Genomic DNA, 21865 nt, shown 5'->3' on the forward strand with positions numbered 1-21865 from the left:
ATCTTTGTTTAAACATTAGAATATAGTTGAGATACTCATAAGTAGAAATTTTGGATAACATTCTTACTTCACACACAAAAACACTGAAGTAGAAGTTTGTATTTTATGGAAGCTGAAGAGACAAGATTTACGTGTTTTAGACTCAACTATATTCAGCTATGGCTTCCAAAGTTAAGAGCTGGGCAATATCAACCCCTCACCCTGAGTTCTCCTCCCCTCCTTTCTCCATATCTTCCTTCTCTGTATCGTTCCTCTTCCTGTTCTTGTGTCTTTCCTTCTCTTTATCTTTCTTCTTATCCCTTTCACCTATGTATAGAATTATGAAGGAATCTTCACCATATAATTTTACGATAACCCCTTCCTAAGACAGAAAGTGATATTTCCAGTGAGGTTTCAAATCACTGAAGTTTTCAATTTTTCATATTAAAATAATAATTATTAAGACTAATACTATGTATAGAACATAATTTTTGCTAAGCACTCTGTAAACTCTAGCTCCCAAATTAAAGAATCAATTAGCAAATATTAATTATGAAATTTCAAAATGGAAAAGCCATTGAATTGGCTCAGTTTGGAGGGAAAAGCCCGCTCTCCTTGGAGTCTCCCTCCGTGACAGAAACCATCTTGGGTAATTTCATTACCTGAAAAAGGATGGAGGACTTTGACACCTCCAAGTGTTAGGATCAGATCCTGCTGGAGCATTAGCAATCGCCCACATTAAGGGCCTGCTACATATTCATAGCCTTGCAGAGCTCAGATAAAAATATGACTTTTTGAAATTTTGATTTGTGATCATTTCTGAATCCATATGTACTCATTAAATGCCATTGAATAAATTTTTAATAATGAGCAAGAATTTGACAAATGACCTGCCTGTGCTGAACAAAGAGATTTAACCGGTAGTTCTCATACAGAGGAGAAAATACCTGGAGAGTGTTAAAATCCCATTTGTTTAAGTGTATTGTATTAGGTCCAAACTGTCCATTTAAAGACTGGCTGCTTATAATAATTATTAACAAGATGCTGTAGAGTCCTATGTCAGTAGCCAAAGAAAAATTTACTCCATATCTTCAAAATAAATAGGTTTTGTGTGCACACAACCCTGACAGTACTTTTACAGGAAGAAGAAAATATTCTTACTGCCATGTTAAATTTCATCAAAGAATAAGCCTTCCCTCTGTGTGTGTGTATGTGGGGTGGGGGGTGGGGTGTGTGCGGGCATGCATGTGTGTATGCATGCCTGTACTTCTTTCCTTTTGCAACTTACCATCTATTTACTCTCTAAGAACTGACATCAAGAGACAAGGCTCTAAGAAATGGTTATCATGTAAGTTATAGAAAACAAACAAAGCAACCTTTGGTTCATATGATCAAGAGTTAAAATAAAAGAAAGCCAATAGTAAGGTTTGTTATTGCTGTATTGAGCTGGTGTGTGTGTATGTGTGTGTGTGTGTGTGTGTGCACTGTCACAGAATATTTACACTGAAGCTCCTTAAGTCAAAGTTGGCCAAATAGCTGAGTTTATTTAATTAAGGTCCCATCTTTGGTGGATCCATTTGTTCCTTGCTGCTTTCATTGTTGGTGGTCATTATTCATTGCTTGATCACTGGGAAACCAGAGGCAACTGTTCCTCTGCTTCCATTAGCAAATGCAGTATTATTCATCTCTGGCCTCCCGACAGATAGTTACCAAGAGAATGCAAAGTCTGTTTATTTTTTTCAATGTTCAGTTTATAATGTAATTAAGAAGGTACATTTGCAAAATAAATAATATTAAAGTGTGGTCCAAATCTGAGGATAAATGGCTTTTTTATTACCCAATGTTTGAATTATCATCAGTGGTGCTAAGCTCCATTAGGGTGGCTAACTGAGAGTTATCTTTATAGATTACTGTGTTTCCTACAATTTTGTCTTTGGGGAAATAGAAGAAAAACCACACAGATCCCAGTTATTCGAAGTCCCTTTTTTGGTAAATAGCAAATGTAATTCCAAAATAATTGAAAACTGGTAAAATACAGAATGTAATGTGGTAAATATGAATATAAAGAAATAGGATCATAGATTTGGGTAGATACACAAGGCTCCTTGAGTCTAGCTTACATTATAGGATATGCATCATGTTATGTGACCTACACAAATTCACGCAACAAGAAATATAGGCATTTTTAATGTTTTCTCTTGGGTTTATAATTGATAACCCTTTCCTTATTTCACTAAACCCTACACTGGATACCTAGCTGCTTTATTCTCTCTCTCTCTCTCTCTCTCTCTCTCTCTCTCTCTCTCTCTCTCTCTCTCTCTCTCTTCTCATATTTTTGCAGGCCAACTGTCAAATACAAAATAAATGCGGTTACAGTAGGCCAAAGTGTGACTGATTTCTGTGTGTGTGTGTGTGTGTGTGTGTGTGTGTGTGTGTGTATGTGTGTGTGTGTGTGTGTGTGCATAAATCATTGAGTACTTCAGTGTGATGTTTCTTCCATTTCTCAAAAATCATTTGATTCCTTGTTAGATTCAGTTTATTTCTGACAGAAATAGTGTGTAGATAACCTTTCGTTTTTTTGTTTTGTTTTGTTTTAATTTTTTTATTCGATATAATTTATTTACATTTCAAATGATTTCCCCTTTTCTAGCCCCCAACTCCCCGAAAGTCCTGTAAGCCCCCTTCTCTTCCCCTGTCCTCCAACCCACCCCTTCCCACTTCCTAGTTCTGGTTTTGCCGAATACTGCTTCACTGAGTCTTTGCAGAACAAGGGGCCACTCCTCCTTTCTTCTTGTACCTCATTTGATGTGTGGATTATGTTTTGGGTATTCCAGTTTTCTAGGTTAATATCCACTTATTAGTGAGTGCATACCATGATTCACCTTTTGAGTCTGGGTTACCTCACTTAGTATGATGTTCTCTAGCTCCATCCATTTGCCTAAGAATTTCATGAATTCATTGTTTCTAATGGCTGAATAGTACTCCATTGTGTAAATATACCACATTTTTTGCATCCACTCTTCTGTAGAGGGATACCTGGGTTCTTTCCAGCATCTGGCAATTATAAATATGGCTGCTATGAAAATAATAGAGCATGTATCCTTATTACATGGTGGGGAATCCTCTGGGTATATGCCCAGGAGTGGTATAGCAGGATCTTCTGGAAGTGAGGTGCCCAGTTTTCGGAGGAACCGCCAGACTGATTTCCAGAGTGGTTGTACCAATTTGCAACCCCACCAGCAGTGGAGGAGTGTTCCTCTTTCTCCACACCCTCTCCAACACCTGCTGTCTCCTGAATTTTTAATCTTAGCCATTCTGACTGGTGTAAGATGAAATCTCAGGGTTGTTTTGATTTGCATTTCCCGAATGACTAATGAAGTTGAGCATTTTTTAAGATGCTTCTCCTCCATCCGAAGTTCTTCAGGTGAGAATTCTTTGTTTAACTCTGTACCCCATTTTTTAATAGGGCTGTTCGGTTTTCTGGAGTCTAACTTCTTGAGTTCTTTATATATCTTGGATATTAGCCCTCTATCTGATGTAGGATTGGTGAAGATCTTTTCCCAATTTGTTGGTTACCGATTTGTCCTCTTGATGGTGTCCTTTGCCTTACAGAAACTTTGTAATTTTATGAGGTCCCATTTGTCACTTCTTGATCTTAGAGCATACGATATTGGTGATCTGTTCAGAAACTTTCTCCCTGTACCGATGTCCTCAAGGGTCTTCCCCAGTTTCTTTTCTATTAGCTTCAGAGTGTCTGGCTTTATGTGGAGGTCCTTGATCCATTTGGATTTGAGCTTAGTACGAGAAGACAAGGATGGATCAATTTGCATTCTTCTGCATGCTGACCTCCAGTTGAACCAGCACCATTTGTTGAAAAGGCTATCTTTTTTCCATTGGATGTTTTCAGCCTCTTTGTCGAGGATCAAGTGGCCATAGGTGTGTGGGTTCATTTCTGGATCTTCAATCCTGTTCCATTGATCCTCCTGCCTGTCACTGTACCAATACCATGCAGATTTTAACTCTATTGCTCTGTAGTATTGCTTGAGGTCAGGGATACTAATTCCCCCAGACTTTCTTTTGTTGCTGAGAATAGTTTTAGCTATCCTGGGTTTTTTGTTGTTCCAGATGAATTTGATAATTGCTCTTTCTAACTCTGTGAAGAATTGAGTTGGGATTTTGATGGGTATTACATTGAATCTGTATATTGCTTTTGGTAAAATGGCCATTTTAACTATATTGATTCTACCGATCCATGAGCATGGGAGGTTTTCCCATTTTTTGAGGTCTTCTTCCATTTCCTTCTTCAGAGTCTTGAAGTTCTTGTCATACAGATCTTTCACATGTTTGGTAAGAGTCACCCCAAGATACTTTATCCTGTTTGTGGCTATTGTGAAGGGGGTCATTTCCCTAATTTCTTTCTCAGCCTGCTTATCCTTTGAGTATAGGAAGGCCACTGATTTGCTTGAGTTGATTTTATAACCTGCCACTTTGCTGAAGTTGTTTATCAGCTGTAGGAGCTCTCTAGTGGAGTTTTTTGGGTCACTTAGGTAGACTATCATGTCATCTGCAAATAATGATAGTTTGACTTCTTCCTTTCCAATTTGTATCCCTTTGACCTCCTTATGTTGTCGAATTGCCCGAGCTAGTACCTCAAGTACAATATTGAAAAGATAAGGAGAAAGGGGGCAGCCTTGTCTGGTCCGTGATTTCAGTGGGATTGCTTCAAGTTTCTCTCCATTTAGTTTGATGCTGGCTACCAGTTTGCTGTGTATTGCTTTTACTATGTTTAGGTCTGGGCCTTGAATTCCTGTTCTCTCTAAGACTTTAAGCATGAAAGGATGCTGAATTTTGTCAAATGCTTTTTCAGCATCCAATGAAATAACCATGTGGTTTTTTTCTTTGTTTATGTAGTGGATTGCATTGATGGATTTCCATATATTGAACCAACCCTGCATTCCCAGGATAAAGCCTACTTGATCATGGTGGATGATCGTTTTGATGTGTTCTTGGATTCGGTTGGCAAGAATTTTATTGAGTATTTTTGCATCAATGTTCATAAGAAAAATTGGTCTGAAGTTCTCTTTCTTTGTTGGATTTTTGTGTGGTTTGGTATCAGCGTAATTGTGGCTTCATAGAAGGAATTGGGCAGTGTTCCTTCTGTTTCTATTTTGTGGAATAGTTTGAAGAGTATTGGTGTTAAGTCTTCTTTGAATGTCTGATAGAATTCTGCACTGAAACCATCTGGTCCTGTGCTTTTTTTGGTTGGAAGACTTTCTATGACTCCTTCTATTTCTTTAGGCATTATGGGACTGTTTAGATGGTTTAGTTGGTCCTAATTTAATTTTGGTATTTGGTATCTGTCAAGGAAATTGTCCATTTCCTCCAGATTCTCCACTTGTGTTGAGTACAGTCTCTTGTAGTAGGATCTGATGATTTTTTGGATTTCCTCAGTTTCCGTTGTTATATCTCCCTTTTCATTTCTAAGTTTGTTAATTTGGATACTTTCTCTGTGCCCTTTGGTCAGTCTGGCTAAGGGTTTATCTATCTTGTTGATTTCCTCAAAGAACCAGCTCCTGGTTTTGTTGATTTTTTGTATGGTCCTCTTTGTTTCTACTTGATTGATTTCGGCCCTGAGTTTGATGATTTCCTGCCTTCTACTCCTCCTGGGTGAAATAGCTTCTTTTTGTTCCAGGGCTTTCAGGTGTGTCATTAAGCTGGTAATGTATGCTCTCTCCATTTTCTTTTTGGAGGCACTCAGAGCTATGAGTTTTCCTCTTAGCACTACTTTCATCGTGTCCCATAGATTTGGGTATGTTGTGTTTTCATTTTCATTGTGTTCTAAAAAGTCTTTAATTTCTTTCTTTATTTCTTCCTTGACCAAGGTATCATTGAGTAGAATATTGTTCAGTTTCCACGTGTATGTGGGTTTTCTGTTGTTTTTGTTGCTATTGAAGACCACTTTTACTCCATAGTGATCTGATAGGAGGCATGAGATTAGTTCAATCTTCTTATTTTTGTTGAGGTCTTTCTTGTGACCAATTATATGTTCTATTTTGGAGAAGGTACCATGAGGTGCTGAGAAAAAGGTATATTCTTTTGTTTTAGGATAGAATGTTCTATATATATCTGTTAAATCTAATTGGTCCAAAGCTTCAATTAGTTTCATTGTGTCCCTGTTTAGTTTCTGTTTTCCTGATCGGTCCATTGAGGAAAGTGCAGTGTTGAAGTCACCCACAATTATTGTGTTAGGTGCAATGTGTGCTTTGAGCTTTAATAAAGTTTCTTTTACGAAAGAGGGTGCCCTTGCATTTGAAGCATAGTTCAGGATTGAGAGTGCTTCTTGTTGTATTTTTCCTTTGACCAGAAAGAAGTGTCCCTCAGAATCTCTTTTGATGACTTTGGGTTGAAAGTCAATTTTATCTGATATTAAAATGGCTACTCCAGCTTGTTTCCTGAGACCATTTGCTTGTAAAATTGTCTTCCAGCCTTTTACTCTAAGGTAGTGTTTGTCTTTGACCCTGAGGTGTGTTTCCTGTAAGCAGCAAAATGTAGGGTCCTGTTTACATATCCAGTCAGTTAGTCTGTCATTTTATTGGGGCATTAAGTCCATTGATGTTAAGAGATATTAAGGAATAGTGATTGTTACTTCCTATCATTTTTGACGTTATTTTTTAAATTTGATTGCTTAACTTCTTTTGGGTTTGATGAAATGTTACTATCTTGCTTTTTCCAGGGTGAAGTTTCCCTCCTTGTATTGGTGTTTTCCTCCTATTATCCTTTGTAGGGCTGGGTTTGTGGATAGATATTGGGTAAACTTGGTTTTGTCATGAAATATCTTAGTTTCTCCATCTACGGTGATTGAGAGTTTTGCTGGATATAGTAGTTTTGGTTGGATTTGTGTTCTCTTAGAGTCTGCATGACATCTGCCCAGGACCTTCTAGCCTTCGTAGTCTCAGGTGAAAAGTCTGCTGTGATTCTGATAGGTCTTCCTTTATATGTTACTTGGTCTTTTTCTCTTACTGCCTTTAATATTCTTTCTTTGTTTAGAACATTTGGTGTTTTTATTATTATGTGACGGGAAGTATTTCTGTTCTGGTCCAGTCTGTTTGGAGTTCTGTAGGCTTCTTGTATATTCATAGGCATCTCTCTCTTTAGGTTAGGGAAGTTTTTTTCCATAAATTTATTGAATATATTTGCTGGCCCTTTAAGTTGTAAATCTTCACTCTCATATATGCCTATAATCCTTAGGCTTGGTCTTCTCATTGTGTCCTGGATTTCCTGAATATTTTGGGTTACAAGCTTTTTGCATTTTGCATTTTCTTTAACTGTTGAGTCCATGGTTTCTATGGAATCTTCAGCATCTGAGATTCTTTCTTCTATCTCTTGTATTCTGTTGTTGATATTTGCATCTCTCTCCCCTGATTTCTTCCCAAGGCTTTCTATCTCCAAAGTTGTCTCCATTTGAGTTTTCTTAGTTGTTTCTACTTCTGATTTTAGATCCTGGATGGTTTTGCTTAGCTCCTTCACTTGCTTGTTTGTGCTTTCCTGTAATTCTTTAAGAGATTTTTGTGTTTCCTCTTTCATGACCTCAGCCTGTTGACCAAAGTTCTCCTGTATTTCTTTAAGTGTTTTTTGCGTTTCCTCATTATTGGCTTTTGTATTCTCCTAGATTTCTTTCAATGATTTTTGTGTTTCCCTTGCAAGGGCTTCTAACTTTTGATCCATTTTCTCCTGAATTTCTTTAAGTATGTCCTTCATGTGTTCCTGTACCAGCATCATGACCAGTGATTTTAAATCTGAATCTTGTTTTACTTGTGTGATGGGGTATCCAGGACATGCTGGTAGAGGAGAATTGGGTTCAGATGTTGCCATATTGCCTTGATTTCTGTTAGTGACGTTCCTGCGTTTGCCTTTTGCCATCTAGTTCTCACTGGTGTTAGTTGGTCTTGTCAGTGCTGGACTCACCAGTGCAAGCTGCCCCTTCCCAGTTGGCCTCTGGTGCACAGCTTACCTCCTGTACTACCTGTAGACAGGGTGCTGCTGCCCAGGCTGTTCAGATCCCGAAGCAGGCACCCAAAAGCTCCTGCTGGGGCCCGCTGGATTCACCAGAGCACACCGACTTCTCCCTGCTGGCCACCCGGAAGCCCCTCTAGCCTGTTGCAGGACCTGGAGATGTGGTGTTGCCGCCCAGGCTGATCTGGATCCGGAAGTGGAGAGAGTTGAGCTGAGGGCTCCTGCCAGAGGCCTCAGGACTGGGACCCAAGTGCTGCGAGCTCCCACACTGCCTCTGGGTGTACACTGGGTCTCCTACACTTCCTGGAGACTAAGCGCTGTGGCCCTGGCCGTTCAGATCCCAAAGCAAGCACCCGAAGGCTCCCGCTGGGGCCCGCTGGATTCACCGGAGCAGACGGACTTCTCCCCACTGGCCGCCTGGAAGCCCCGCTAGCCTCTTGCAGCACCTTTGTTTTTTTTTTTTAAAGGGTATTCATAGATGTCTAGTTTCTGCATTGCTTCCTGAAACAAACAAGTAAAACATTTATATGTCAGTGGCAGCAGCATTCATCCAGGTTACTCTGTCCTGAAGACTTTGGTTCCTTTTCCACAACGGAAAACACCTGGTCTTTCGTGACTCATTACTTTGGTCTAATAGATCTGAATGGATTTTCCTGTACTCTTCAGATATTCAGTGCTCAGAGTCCTACTGTTCCTTGTTGAGAAGAAATCCCTTTCACATGTAACACTTAAATCCTCCAATACCATCAACTTCTCACTATGCCAAGCCTAACTCCTGTCTTCACCTTCCACTATGTCCAGCATAGTTTTCACAGGCCAACATTAGATACAGTCATACATTTACCAACTCTCTTCCCATTCTCACTCATAATTCAGGGCTTCACTCCTGCTCTTAATCAACAGTCCTTCATCTGTTCCTTAAGTTAAATACTACACAGAAAATAACATGATTGCTAACTAGACTGACTATAAATTTACCATTACACAATTATAATGGGTGCTATATATTTCTATAAACATGACTTTGGTTGATATCAATTTTTTTGTTTCATGCATTATATTTTATATTCTCTTCACAGACTCTACAACACTCATCCTGTCAACCAGAATGTGATGCCTACATTCAGAGTGGACTTTTCTGCATCAAGCAAAGCAATTGAGACAGTTCTTCTCTTGAGACTTCAAATTCAGGGGATTCTGGCTTGTGACAAATTGACAAATTGGCATTGAAAGCAACCATCCCACCCACTAGTGGGAGTTCTTTCTTATCTTTCCTTAGAGCATTTACCATTCTCTTTACCCTTCCTCTGCCTCACCACAGATGTACCTTTGCTAAAAGGGAGTTCCACTCATGGGACCCTTTTCTCCACTTATTCAACCAATCAACATACATTTGATATTTGGAAAATGTAATGAAAATGTCTTCCATCTCATGGAGAAAACTAAAAGGCACAACATCTACAACTTGACAGAATATCATTTGTAAGATATGTGCAAGAAGAAAAGAAATAATAGACTGGGCAGAACAAAAAGAATTCAAACATCTCTTGTAGGTCAAGAGCAATAATAAAATGCATAATTTGATAATCTGCATTTTGTTTCATGAGTGAATTTCAATATGATATTGTGATCCAGGTTAAGAAAATAAGCTATTGAAAGAATGAAACTAATAAGCTATTTAAAAAATGGTACTTGGTCAATGATGGCATTGGAGGGAAGTATTCAAGTTTGGAAAAAAAATTGCTTGATTTTTCATTATTACTCTGTGTGTGTGTGAGTTTGAGTGTGTGTGTATATGTGTGTGTGTGTGTGCACATATGTGTGCATGTGCACATATGTGCACACTTTGGTATATGAAGGAGGTCAGAGAACAACTTTCAGGAGTTCTTCTCCCTTGTGGGTTCCAGGGATATCACTGAGGTACTTGGTTTTGTTAACAAGCACCTTTTCCTGCTAAGCCATCTCATTGTCCTTCATGTGTTTAGAGATTTTTCAGTAGTTTCCTGGCAGTGAGGATACAATGCTATGTGGAAATATGCAGAGTTAGAAATGAGGTACTGTAATCTTCTAACTTAGATGCATTGCAGGGGCTTCTAGTCAACAAACAAATAAGAAAGAAGCCCTGATCTCCAGGTACAAGATCACCTGGATTCCTCCAGGGACCCATTCTCAGTGAATGGTGCATTGTCATCCATAGGTTTACTAAGTCATAAAACTAAATGGCCAATTCAGCATTTTTATTTCTATTAACACAGTTTAAACCCAACTATTATGACATCCCATAATTAGCCATGTTTATACAGTAGCCAAAATGGATTTAAAATGCAGGAGAGATAACGATCATGTTCTGCTTAAGAGTAAGTATCCAGTGGCTTCCTACTTTACCACAATACTTAGATTAAATCTAAAAATTTTACTATGGCTTTCATATTTCTGCCAAATTTGCCACCTTATTTTACACACACACACACACACACACACACACACACACACACACACACACACACAGACCTCTTTCCCACTGCCCTCTATTCTTTATTCACACTGGCCTCCTGTCAGTTCCCAGCACGTGGTCCCCCTTGCTTTAAAATAATAGTTATTACTCTTCTGCTGATTATATCATTTGGTTCTTATCCACCAGCTTTCAATTTCAATGTGATGTCCTCTAACAGATTTAAGTGACTGATTGTATCTAAGAAAGGTCCTGAATGTTACTTAACATGCCTCCTTTGCCCTCCTTACTTCTTTTGAAAATCAAATTCAAATAAAGTATTAAAGCTTTGGGGGGAAGCTCTACCTCAACCCAGTGAGGAAGACAGGAAAAGGAAGTGAGGAAGGGAACAATGGGGTACAAAACAAAGCAGAGTGTTCTCATGCAAACCACCTCTTCATTGCTTCAGGCTAGCAGAGGCATTGCACCTTTTCAGCACAGGGACAGTGTCTCAGATTGGACTCTAGGTATAATGACTAGGTTTCCTCTTCGTTTTCTGCCATCCCCTCTCTCCAGTGGATCAATATTTTCTCAATGGGAAGTTAATCCCTTACATTTCTGTCTTTTGACACCAATTCAAGAATCCAAGACTGAAGTGGAAGTTTCTGATTTTATCATGCGATGCTGACTTACATGGCGTTTTGCTGAGACAGATTCACTCATGAGATATTTAGCTGGGGAAAGACCAGTAGGAGGACATGTGATGTTTAGACAGAGTATAGACAAGATTCAAGAGACAGTACTGGGGACTGGGCAGCTTTTCTTTGGTCTCACATCATAGCTGATTTTCACTTTAAAAGAGACAAGGCAGAGAAGTCCTGGCATTCCAGCTAGTTTTGGCTGCTCCCTCTAACTAGTGCCAATTTGGCGGAAGCCTGGCAGTTTCTGCTGGATCATGCTGCTCAGTGTTGAGGTTCCTGTTTGTTGGTACTTTTGAATTGGACTACTGATATCCTGACACTACTGAACTTGACTACTGGTATCCTGAAAAACAGAGATTGGAATTGCCCCCCAAGTTGCTTCTCCTCAGTGGAATTGCCCCCAAAGAACTACAACTAAGTAAGTCCACATTCCCTTGTCTTATTTACCATTTTTCCCCTACCTTTGTACTGTGGGATAAAAGGAGGGATGAAGAATTGGTGAAACCTTATTAAAGTAGGTTTTGAAAAATCTAAGCCTACACAAGCTCTGCATTCTGTCTCATAGAATTGTACCTTTGTACTCTTGAGAAGAGCCAGAATCTAGATATGACAGAAGATACACCTTCACAGCCTACCATAGAATCAGTGATCTGGGACATTCTGTAACTGTGAGGCACGTGATAGACATGTGAGAGCAAAAGAGTGAGAAGAGATACTTCAGACACAGCATAGATGCACCTTATAGGTTATTTCTGCTATGTATCACAAGCTGTTAACAGTTGTGCGGTGATTGCTACCTTCCCATGTTTTGCTAAAGAAAGGAAAAGAGCAAGGATCTCAAAAAGAAATGTCAGTGTACAGATCTAGGAAGACTGGAAAACTCTAACCACTCTTCATTCAAAAAAAATGTAGAGTGAAAGGTGGGCAGGGGTGCTTTGCTTCTCTATGAGCAACTTCAGGAAGAAGTTCTCAATACCCTTGCGAATTTCAAGTGAGAAAGCAATTATTTTGACTTTCACTTTTAGTGGTTTCACTATCCTGGCATCACAGTGTGTGCATGGAACAGAGTTATTTAGGTTTCAGCAGTCAGGAAGCAAAGGCAGATGTAACAAAATAAAGATATTGTCCCCAAGAATGCACCCCAATAACCTAATTCCGTGAACAAGACCATAACCTCCCCAATTCCTCCAACTTCAAATAGCGAATTGAATTCTGGACCCATCAGTAGATTAAAGCATTTATTTAGTCAAATCTCTAAAGATATCATCAACCCTGGGAATTTACTCACATAAACACCCCCAGTTCTGTTGTTCTAATCTTCTATGTGTTTCTTTCTCAAACCAATTGAGTTGATGGTTAACCATTGAAGAAGGGAGCAGAGCTTCCAAAACCTACAGAAAGCTGAAGTTATGGCAAGTCATCTACAAATTGTAGGTTCTGGCCTCTAGACTCTAGACTCTAGAGAAACCATAGTAACAAAAACTTAGGAAAGAAAGAAAGTAATGGAAGAGGAGGTGATGGATACCTTCTTAGCAATAATCAGTGTATCAAATGCAAGAAGATACTAGACAATAAGGAAGCTTAGACAGCTTTATGATGGTTGCTGTCCCAGGACCGAACAGAAACTAGAAAGAGTAGAAAAGGAGAACTTGCAATGGAATCCTGAAATCATCAGCATGGGAAAAGGGGCTTTAGCCTGTACGTAGACACTTGAGAGATTAAGAAATGAAGCAGCACTCTACCTTTCAAATATCTGCATTGCACTCAGTGGTTGCTTGTCTTTTATTTCTGTTTAGATGTTCCAACCCATCTAGAATCAATGTTTTCTGCATGGTCTGAAATGGACCACCTTTTGCTTAAGATTACAGTTTTCACAAGAACTAAAGAGGCTGTCATTTTCTCATTCTTCTGCAATGCTAGCTCATTTGTGTATTTGATTATTGTACTTAAGTGTATCTCTTTAGGTTCTCCATTCTGTCCATTGGAGAATGTTTCTAATTCTATATTTTCTTAATTGAATTAGTTTTAAAAGAATTCTTGATATTAGGGTTGGGGATGCTTTGTTTGACTCTTTATTCATTTATATTAATTAAATTATAATTTTTCAATGCTTTGAAAATAATTCTTAAAAAATATCTTGCATCATAATAGCAGCTTGAGGAAAATTGACATTACTAATTTTTATATAGTGAACAATGTCAGTGTTTCTATTTGTATAGCTTTGTAAATTCCACTGCATTCTTAATAGTGATTCCAATAAAGTCTTATACATCTTTGGGAAACAATTTTCCCTTGGAAACTTATATTTCACATTTTTTTATTCAAGATATATATTTTATACAATATGTATCCTGATTAAAGTTTCCTCTCCCTCAACTCCTCCCAGTTCCTACCTACCTCCCCTCCCCATAAATTTCATTTTCTATCTCTCCTTAAAAAGCAAACACCCAAGAGATAATAATAAAATAATAAAAAAACAATAAATCAGAATAGAACAAAACACAAAAAGAAAGAAAAAGCTAAAGAAAAGGTATTAGAAACAGATATAGATGCAAAAACCCACTCATTTGAACACTTATGAATCCCATAAAATACAAAAACCACAAGATATAATATATTTACAAGTTGACTTAAATAAAATAGAATAAAACAAAATAAGGAAAATAGAAATAATTTTTTAAAAGCCCCCTAAGGGCATTATGAGGCAAGAAACCTTCAAAGCTCCCATGTTGTTTTCTGCTGGCTATCTGCTGACTGGGAATGCAATCTGCCTTTAAGAATAGTTTGTTTTTCCAGTGAGACTTCTTGGAGAAAACTAATTTTTCATTCTCAAGTGGATATCAATTGGTGATTTCTTCAGGTTATGGCTGGGGCATGTGTCGACTTCTCCTTGCAGCTCTAGGACCCCCATCTCGTGCAGACCCTTGCAGGCCCTGTGCATGTTGCCTCAGTCTCTGTGAGTTTATATATCATCAGTACTACTGGGTTTAAAATTTTATTTCCTCTGTGACCTCTATCTTCTCTGTTCTTACACTCTTTATGTTTCTCTCACAGAGTTCCATGAGTCCTAAGGGTCAGGAAGAATTTGATAGACACACCCCATTTAGAAATGTGTGTTTCTAGGTTTCTTACTCTCTGCACATTGTCTGACAGTGGATTTCTATATTTCTTTCCATCTGCTGCAAGAGGAAGGTTCTCTGAAGTGGTTGAGCAAGTCACTAATCTATGAGTATAACAGAATATCATTAGGAGTTACAGCTTTCTTAGAGCAGTAGTATTTCATTTTCCCCTAGCACCCTAGGAAATGTGGTCTGAGGTTCTTGTCTACCAAAGCAGTGTTATGTTTGGGTTTCATCCCAAAAAATGAGATATGGGTTGGTTATACCCACAGCTTTGTACCACCATTGAATCAGCATATCTTGCAGAGAAAACACCATTGTAGATGAAAGGGTTTGTAGCAGGATTGGTGTTTACAGTTTTCCTTTGGCAGTATGCAGAATACTTTCTGGAAACCTGAACACTAGCCAATAGTGGTGAGGGCTATTGAAAGCACCAATTCAACTTCTCCACGTTCAGTGAGCTGGGTAGGTGTTGATTTCAGCAATAGGTTAACACCATTTGTTTGTGGGTTGCAACCTATAGCCTTTGCAAGAACTTGGGTTATTTGGGGATTTGGGTTATTTTGCCAACAACTCTGTTGGGCCCCACTAGTCTAGGTCAGGGTCTGCTATTGTCCAGATAGCCTTCTGAGCTTGGCAGAAAATGGGGGACTCCCTTTCTAAGCAGGGTTTCTCCTTCTCTGACATTGTCTGGGGAGTTCAAAACTCACAGTCTACCTTCTGAATGTTACACGGCCTTGGTGAGATTACAAATTCAGCTTCCTCTTCCTACCTTCCTTTTCCCCATTAAGAACCTACCAAGCAAGTACATTGGAATCCTAGAATGTCTCCCCATGCAAAGGAGTCATTCATAGAACTTAACCTCTAGCCAATAATTTTCATTTATTCTGATAACTCCTTTTTACTCTTGAAGGTCCATACATACACCTATTTCACTCTGAAAAAAATGTATACATTCACACCTACCCCAAATAAAATTATGTGGACAAGCTAAGATCATCTCAGAGAGCAATTTCTTTGGATATTGTTGGAGAATTCCTTCTGTAACACTAAGATCTTTGGAGAAGGCCCTCTTCCTCCTCCCCCGCCTTCTCATTCCTGGCATTCACTTCCAGCCGAACCAGGATCATGTAGAATGCTACCTGTTTCCAATTCTGCTTCACCCTTTCAGCACCGTATGCAGTGGCTTCTGGAAACCCTGAGAGGGAGGTAGTGGAGGACATGGAATCACAGCCAGACCTCAAAATGCAATATATAGCCAGTTCCTAGAATGTAGAATACAGCCAGCCAATGCTTACCAGAGCTTGTGCCCAATAAAAAGGTGTGAGTGTCCCCTGACCCAGAGTGTCCACTGTCCTGGCCTTTGGAATCAGCCCAAAGCGCCAAGCGTCTACACTCTGAAGGCAGGCAACTTCTCTCCTTTCCAAATTGTTTTTTGTAGGAATCATCCTATGGATTTAGATTAATTCAGGAAGTTCACTTCTGAAGAATACATATTCTTATTGTTGGCCTGTGAATGTTGACCTTGTAAAACCAAATAATGGGAAACATTTTATTGTTTTTAATTAGGCTGCATATAGATTGATTTGGGGTCTTACTTAGACTTTCTTGCTTGATTATCTGCTTCTTCCATGCAAAGCATTCTCATATGATTTCCTCTTTATATTGTACCATGTAGATCCTCAAATATGATATTGATTGGATTATGTGACTGTAACTTTTTTTTATTTTGAGAGTTTCTCTATATAGTCCTTACTGTTCTAGCACCATTCTTATCTGTTTCCTGTCATGATGATAACATACTAAACATCTAAAACTGTAAATAAGCCCTCAATTAACCAGGAATTTTTTTCTAAGACTTGCCTTGGTCATATCATCTCTTCATAGCAATAGAACAGTGACTAAGACAGAATTAAACACAAAGAGGATGGCAGTTATAAGGAGAATGAGAGAGGAGAGGAGGGAGGGGAAAGGGAAAGGGACATGGAGACAGAAACAGACACAGAGAGACAGAGAGATTGAGGGCTGTTGCTTCTCATCTATAGACTGAGAAGGAGAAGGATTACAGTGCCTAAACAAGTTCTATCCTTTCTGGAGTTTGCAGTGATTTGTGGGAGAAAGGTGAGTGATCATGAAAAGATGAGGCAGAGAAGAAAGAAAAAGAGTATCTGAAGAAACAAGGCCCAAGGTCTACTGTTTTGTTTCTATTTTCTCTTCATCAGTTATTTTTTTCTAAATTTCTAAAAGACAATTTTTCTTTCTTTCTTTCTTTCTTTTTCCTTTTTTTATTTGATATATTCTTTATTTACATTTCAAATTATTTCCCATTTCCTGGATCTCAGCCTCCCTGAAAGTCCCATAAGCCCTCTTCCCTCCACTTCTCCCCAATCCACCCCTTCCCACTTCCCTGTCGTGGTATTCCCCTAAACTGCTGCACTGAGCCTTTCCAGGACCAGGGATCATACCTTCCTTCTTCTTGGGCATCATTTGATATGTGGATTGTGTCTTGGGTATTCCAAGCTTCTAGGCTAAAAGCTGCTTATCAGTGAATGAATACCATGACTGGGCCACCTCACTTAGGATGATATTCTCCAGTTTCATCCATTTGTCTAAGAATTTCATGAATTTATTGCTTTTATTGGCTGAATAGTACTCCATTGTGTATATATACCACATTTTCTGTATCCATTCCTCTGTTGAAGGACATCTGGGTTCTTTCCAGCCTCTGGCAATTATAAATAGGGCTGCTATAAACATAGTGGAGCATGTATTCTTATTACATGCTGGGGAATCCTCTGGGTATATGTCCAGGAGTGGTATAGTGGAGTACCCCAGAAATACCATGCCGTGTTTTCTGAGGAACTGCCAGACTTATTTCCAGAGTGGGTGTATTACCTTGCAACACCACCAACAGTTGGAGGAGTGTTACTCTTTCTCCACATCCTCTCCAATACCTGTTTTCTCCTGAATTTTTTCTCTTAGCCATTCTGACAGGTATGAGGTGAAATCTCAGAGTTATTTTGATTTGCATTTCCCTAATGACTAAGGATGTTGAACATTTCTTTAATTGCTTCTCAGCCATTCGATAGTCCTCAGGTAAAGATTCTTTGTTTAGCTCTGTACTCCATTTTTAATGGGGTTATTTGGCTCTCTGGAGTATACCTTCTGGAGTTCTTTGTATATCTTAGATATAAGCCCTCTATCAGATATAGTGTTGGTAAAGATATTTTCCCAATTTATTGGTTGGTGTCTTGTCCTTTTGACAATGTCCTTTGCCTTAATATGACTTAAATAAGTTATATTTTAAAATTTCTGTTTTAAATGAAGTTTTTCTTTCTTGCATCAACTGTTCCTGTTCTTCACTTGTGTGACTTGGAAACCTCCAGGAAAGTTCTGTCTTAGAATGAGAAGAATCATTGCATTATGCTACCACACAATCAAGGAACTCCCACCTTTGGCTCAAAAAAAAAATACTTCCATAAGCCAAAATTATATTCAGCATTTCAACCACTAAATGTTCACACTATGAGAATTTCCTAGGTAGCCAGAACTTAATACTTTAAATACATCAAAATATATAAAGGTTTTTGATGGAAATCTTTCTAAAATGCACTGCAAACTTCTTTTCCTTACTAAATAGAATATTCTTGACATAAGTTAATCTTTTTCCTGATGACTCAGGGCCATTGGTATGGCTCAAATAGAGTGATGCCCTCAGGGGTGGTTTGCTACTAAGGACTATGTGTCCAACACTTACTGGACGTTGGCTGCTAGGCATTTCCAGTTAGTGTATCTTCTTTCTCCTCTTTCTGACATCTGTCACATTTCAGTGTGCTTCCTTCTAACAGCCTCGGCATCGCTGCTACTAATTTATTATCTGCTGTAACCTTTGAAGAACCTGTGGTTGCCAGTGGAAACCAGGAAAATCAAGACTATGAAATCAGTACCTTGAATATCTCCAGCTCCAGCCTGAGGAGAGTTTCACCCTTGCATGAGAAGACTGGTATAAGACAATTGTCTTCCACAAGGCTCATAGGTCTAGATAGGGTATTTGGGAGGTCATTGCTTTGAAACTATGAATGGAAGAAAACCTTACTATAAAAGGCTGGATGTCTTTGAATTATCTGTCAGAGAAAACAAATTAGGAACCTTTCCTAGATGAAATATTGGTGAGTCTTACTTTCTTTTGTATAGATTACATACAAAGTAGGTGAGAATACATAGTAGTTGGTTGTATTAGCCTGTGATGCAAAAAGATGGAAAAAGTACTGGAGATTTATTTTAACTCCCAGTTCCAGGAGGTGGGACAAGGTTATTTAGTCCATGGAAACAGGAAGCTGTGGTAGAGGATGTTGCTCTGTGTTTAGACTGAAGACCTGGAAACAAACAAGGTGGAACAAGAAGCAAAGACCAATATAACCTTCAAAATCCCACCCCGACAGACCTAGTTCTGCTGTTCCAGACTCACATCTTTAAAGTTCCATACTCTCCCAACAAACGACCAACTAGTGAACCAGTGTCCAAAAAGTGAGCCCGTGAGGGACATTTCAGGCATATAATAATTACAGTTAGCAAAATGGGCTGACCATGGGCAATTACTCTGTGCTCTAAGGTAGTTTTTAATCAGTACTAAACCAGATCAGGGACTTCTTCATGTCAAGCCAGTGTTTGTGAATTGTTTGTAGAAATAACAGTTCATTTCAACAGTTACTTTTCTTGGTTGTTTGGAAATCTTAAGAAAATGTGAATGAGTGCCTTGAATCATTGTTGTCAATAGAATTTAAGGCTGAAGAATAATCTCAAAGTTCATTCTTTGATTGATTAAATTAAATTTTATACATATCTAAATGTGTTGTTAACCTTAATATATTAATGTGAGTGTTTTTCTCTTAATTCAAAAGTGCACAAAAATGGACCTCTGAAAAATTGACAAATAAACACAAAAATAAATAGAATGTAGTTGTAGAGTTATTCTTCATCAACTTCGTTCTTTTTTAAATTAATTTATTTTTTATTTTATTCAATATATTTTTTATTTACATTTCAAGTGATTTTCCCTTCCTGGCTCTCCACTCCCCGAAAGTCCCATAAGCCCTCTTCCCTCCCCCTGTGTCCCCATCCTCCCCTTCCCACTTCTGTGTTCTGGTATTTCCCTATACTGCTGCACTGAGCCTTTCCAGAACGAGGACCACTCCTCCGTTCTCCTTGGACATCATTTTATATGTGGATTATGACTTGTGTAATCCAAGTTTCTGGACTAATATCCACTTATCAGTGAGTGTATACCATGACTGATCTTTTGAGACTGGGATACCTCACTTAGTATGATGTTCTCCAGTTCTATCCATTTGTCTAAGAATTTCATGAATTCGTTGTTTCTAATGGCTGAATATTCAGTACTCCAATGTATACATATACCACATTTTTTTTTTTATCCATTCCTCTGTTGAGGGACACCTGGGTCCTTTCCAGCTTCTGGCTATTATAAATAGGGCTGCTATGAACATAGTGGAGCATGTATCCTTATTACATGCTGGAGAATCCTCTGGGTATAAGCCCAGGAGAGGTATAGCAGGGTCCTCCGGAAGTGATGAGCCCAGTTTTCTGAGGAACTGCCAGACTGATTTCCAGAGTGGTTGTACCAATTTGAAACCCTATGAGCAGTGGAGGAGTATTCCTCTTTCTCCACATCCTCACCAGCACCTGTTTTCTCCTGAGTTTTTGATCTTGGCAATTCTGATTGGTATGAGATGAAATTTCAGGGTTGTTTTGATTTGCATTTCCCTAATGACTAATGATGTTGAACATTTTTTAAGATTCTTCTCAGTCATTCAAATTTCTTCAGGTGAAAATTCTTGGTTTATCTCTGTACTCCATTTTTAATAGGGTTATTTGATTTTCTGGGGTCTAACTTCTTGAGTTCTTTTTATATATTGGATATTAGCCTTCTGTCAGATGTAGGGTTGGTGAAGATCTTTTCCCAATTTGTTGGTTGATGATTTGTCCTTTTGATGGTGTCCTTTGCCTTACAGAAACTTTGTAATTTTATGAGGTCCAATTTGTCAGTTCTTGATCTTAGAGAATAAGCTATTGGTGTTCTGTTCAGGAACTTTCCCCCTGTGCTCGTACCCTCAAGGGCCTTTCCCAGTTTCTTTTCTATGAGTTTCAGTATGTCTGGTTTTATGTGGAGGTCCTTGATCCAATTGGAGTTGAACTTAGTACAAGGAGATAAAATGAGTCAATTCGCATTTCTCTGCATGCTGCCCTCCAGTAGAAGCAACAACATTTGTAGAAAATGCTATCTTTTTTCCACTGGATGTTTTCAGTTCCTTTGTCGAAGATCAAGTGGCCATAGGTGTGTCTGTTCATTTCTGGATCTTCAATCCTATTCCATTGATCTGCCTGCCTGTCACAGTATGAATACCATACAGTTTTTAACACTATTGCTCTGTAGTATTGCTTGAGGTCCAGGATACTGATTCCCCAGAATTTCTTTTGTTGTTGAGAATAGTTTTAGCTATTCTGGGTTTTTTGTTATTCCAGATGAATTTGAGAATTGCTTTCTAACTCTATGAAGAACTGAATTGGGATTTTGATGGGTATTGCATTGAATCTATATATTGCTTTTGGCAAGATTGCCATTTTAACTATATTAATCCTACCAATCCATGAGTACGGAAGATTTATCCATTTTCTGAGGTCTTCTTCAATTTCCTTCTTCAGAGACTTGAAGTTGTTGTCATACAGATCTTTCACTTGTTTGGTCAGAGTCACACCAAGGTATATTATATTGTTTGTGGCTTTTGTGCAGGGTGTCATTTCCCTAATTTCTTTCTCAGCCTGCTTATCATTTGAGTATAGAAAGGCTACTGATTTGCTTGAGTTGATTTTATAACCAGCCACTTTGTTGAAGTTGTTTATCAGCTATAGGAGTTCTCAGGTGGAGTTTTTTGGGTCACTTAAGTATACTATCATATCATCTGCAAATAGTGATAGTTTGACTTCTTCCTTTCCAATTTGTATCCCCTTGACCTCTTTATGTTGTCTAATTGCCCTAGCTAGTACCTCAAGTACTATATTGAAAAGATATGGAGAGGGAGCAGCCTTGTCTAGTTCCTGATTTTAGTGGGATTGCTTCAAGTTTCTCTCCATTTAGATTGATGTTGGCTACCGGTTTGCTGTATATTGCTTTTACTATGTTTAGGTATGAGCCTTGAATTACTTACTGTTCTTTCCAAGACTTTTAGCATGAAAGGATGCTGAATTTTGTCAAATGCTTTTTCAGCATGACCATGTTTTTTTTTTTCTTTGAGTTTGTTTATGTAGTGGATTGCATTGCTGGATTTCCATATATTGAACCATCCCTGCATCCCTGGGATGAAGCCTACTTGATCATGGTGGATGATCGTTTTGATATGTTCTTGGATTCAGTTGCAAGAATTTTATTTAGTATTTTTGCATACATTTTCATAAAGGAAATTGGCCTGAAGTTCTCTTTCTTTGTTGGATCTTTGTGTGGTTTTTGGTACCAGTGTAATTGTGGCTTCTTAGAACGAGCTGGGTAGTGTTTCTTTCGTTTCTATTTTGTGGACTAGTTTGAAGAGTATTGGTGTTAGGTCTTC

The sequence above is a fragment of the Apodemus sylvaticus genome, chromosome 7 (genome assembly GCF_947179515.1).
Source record: "Apodemus sylvaticus chromosome 7, mApoSyl1.1, whole genome shotgun sequence".
Lineage (NCBI taxonomy): Eukaryota > Metazoa > Chordata > Mammalia > Rodentia > Muridae > Apodemus > Apodemus sylvaticus.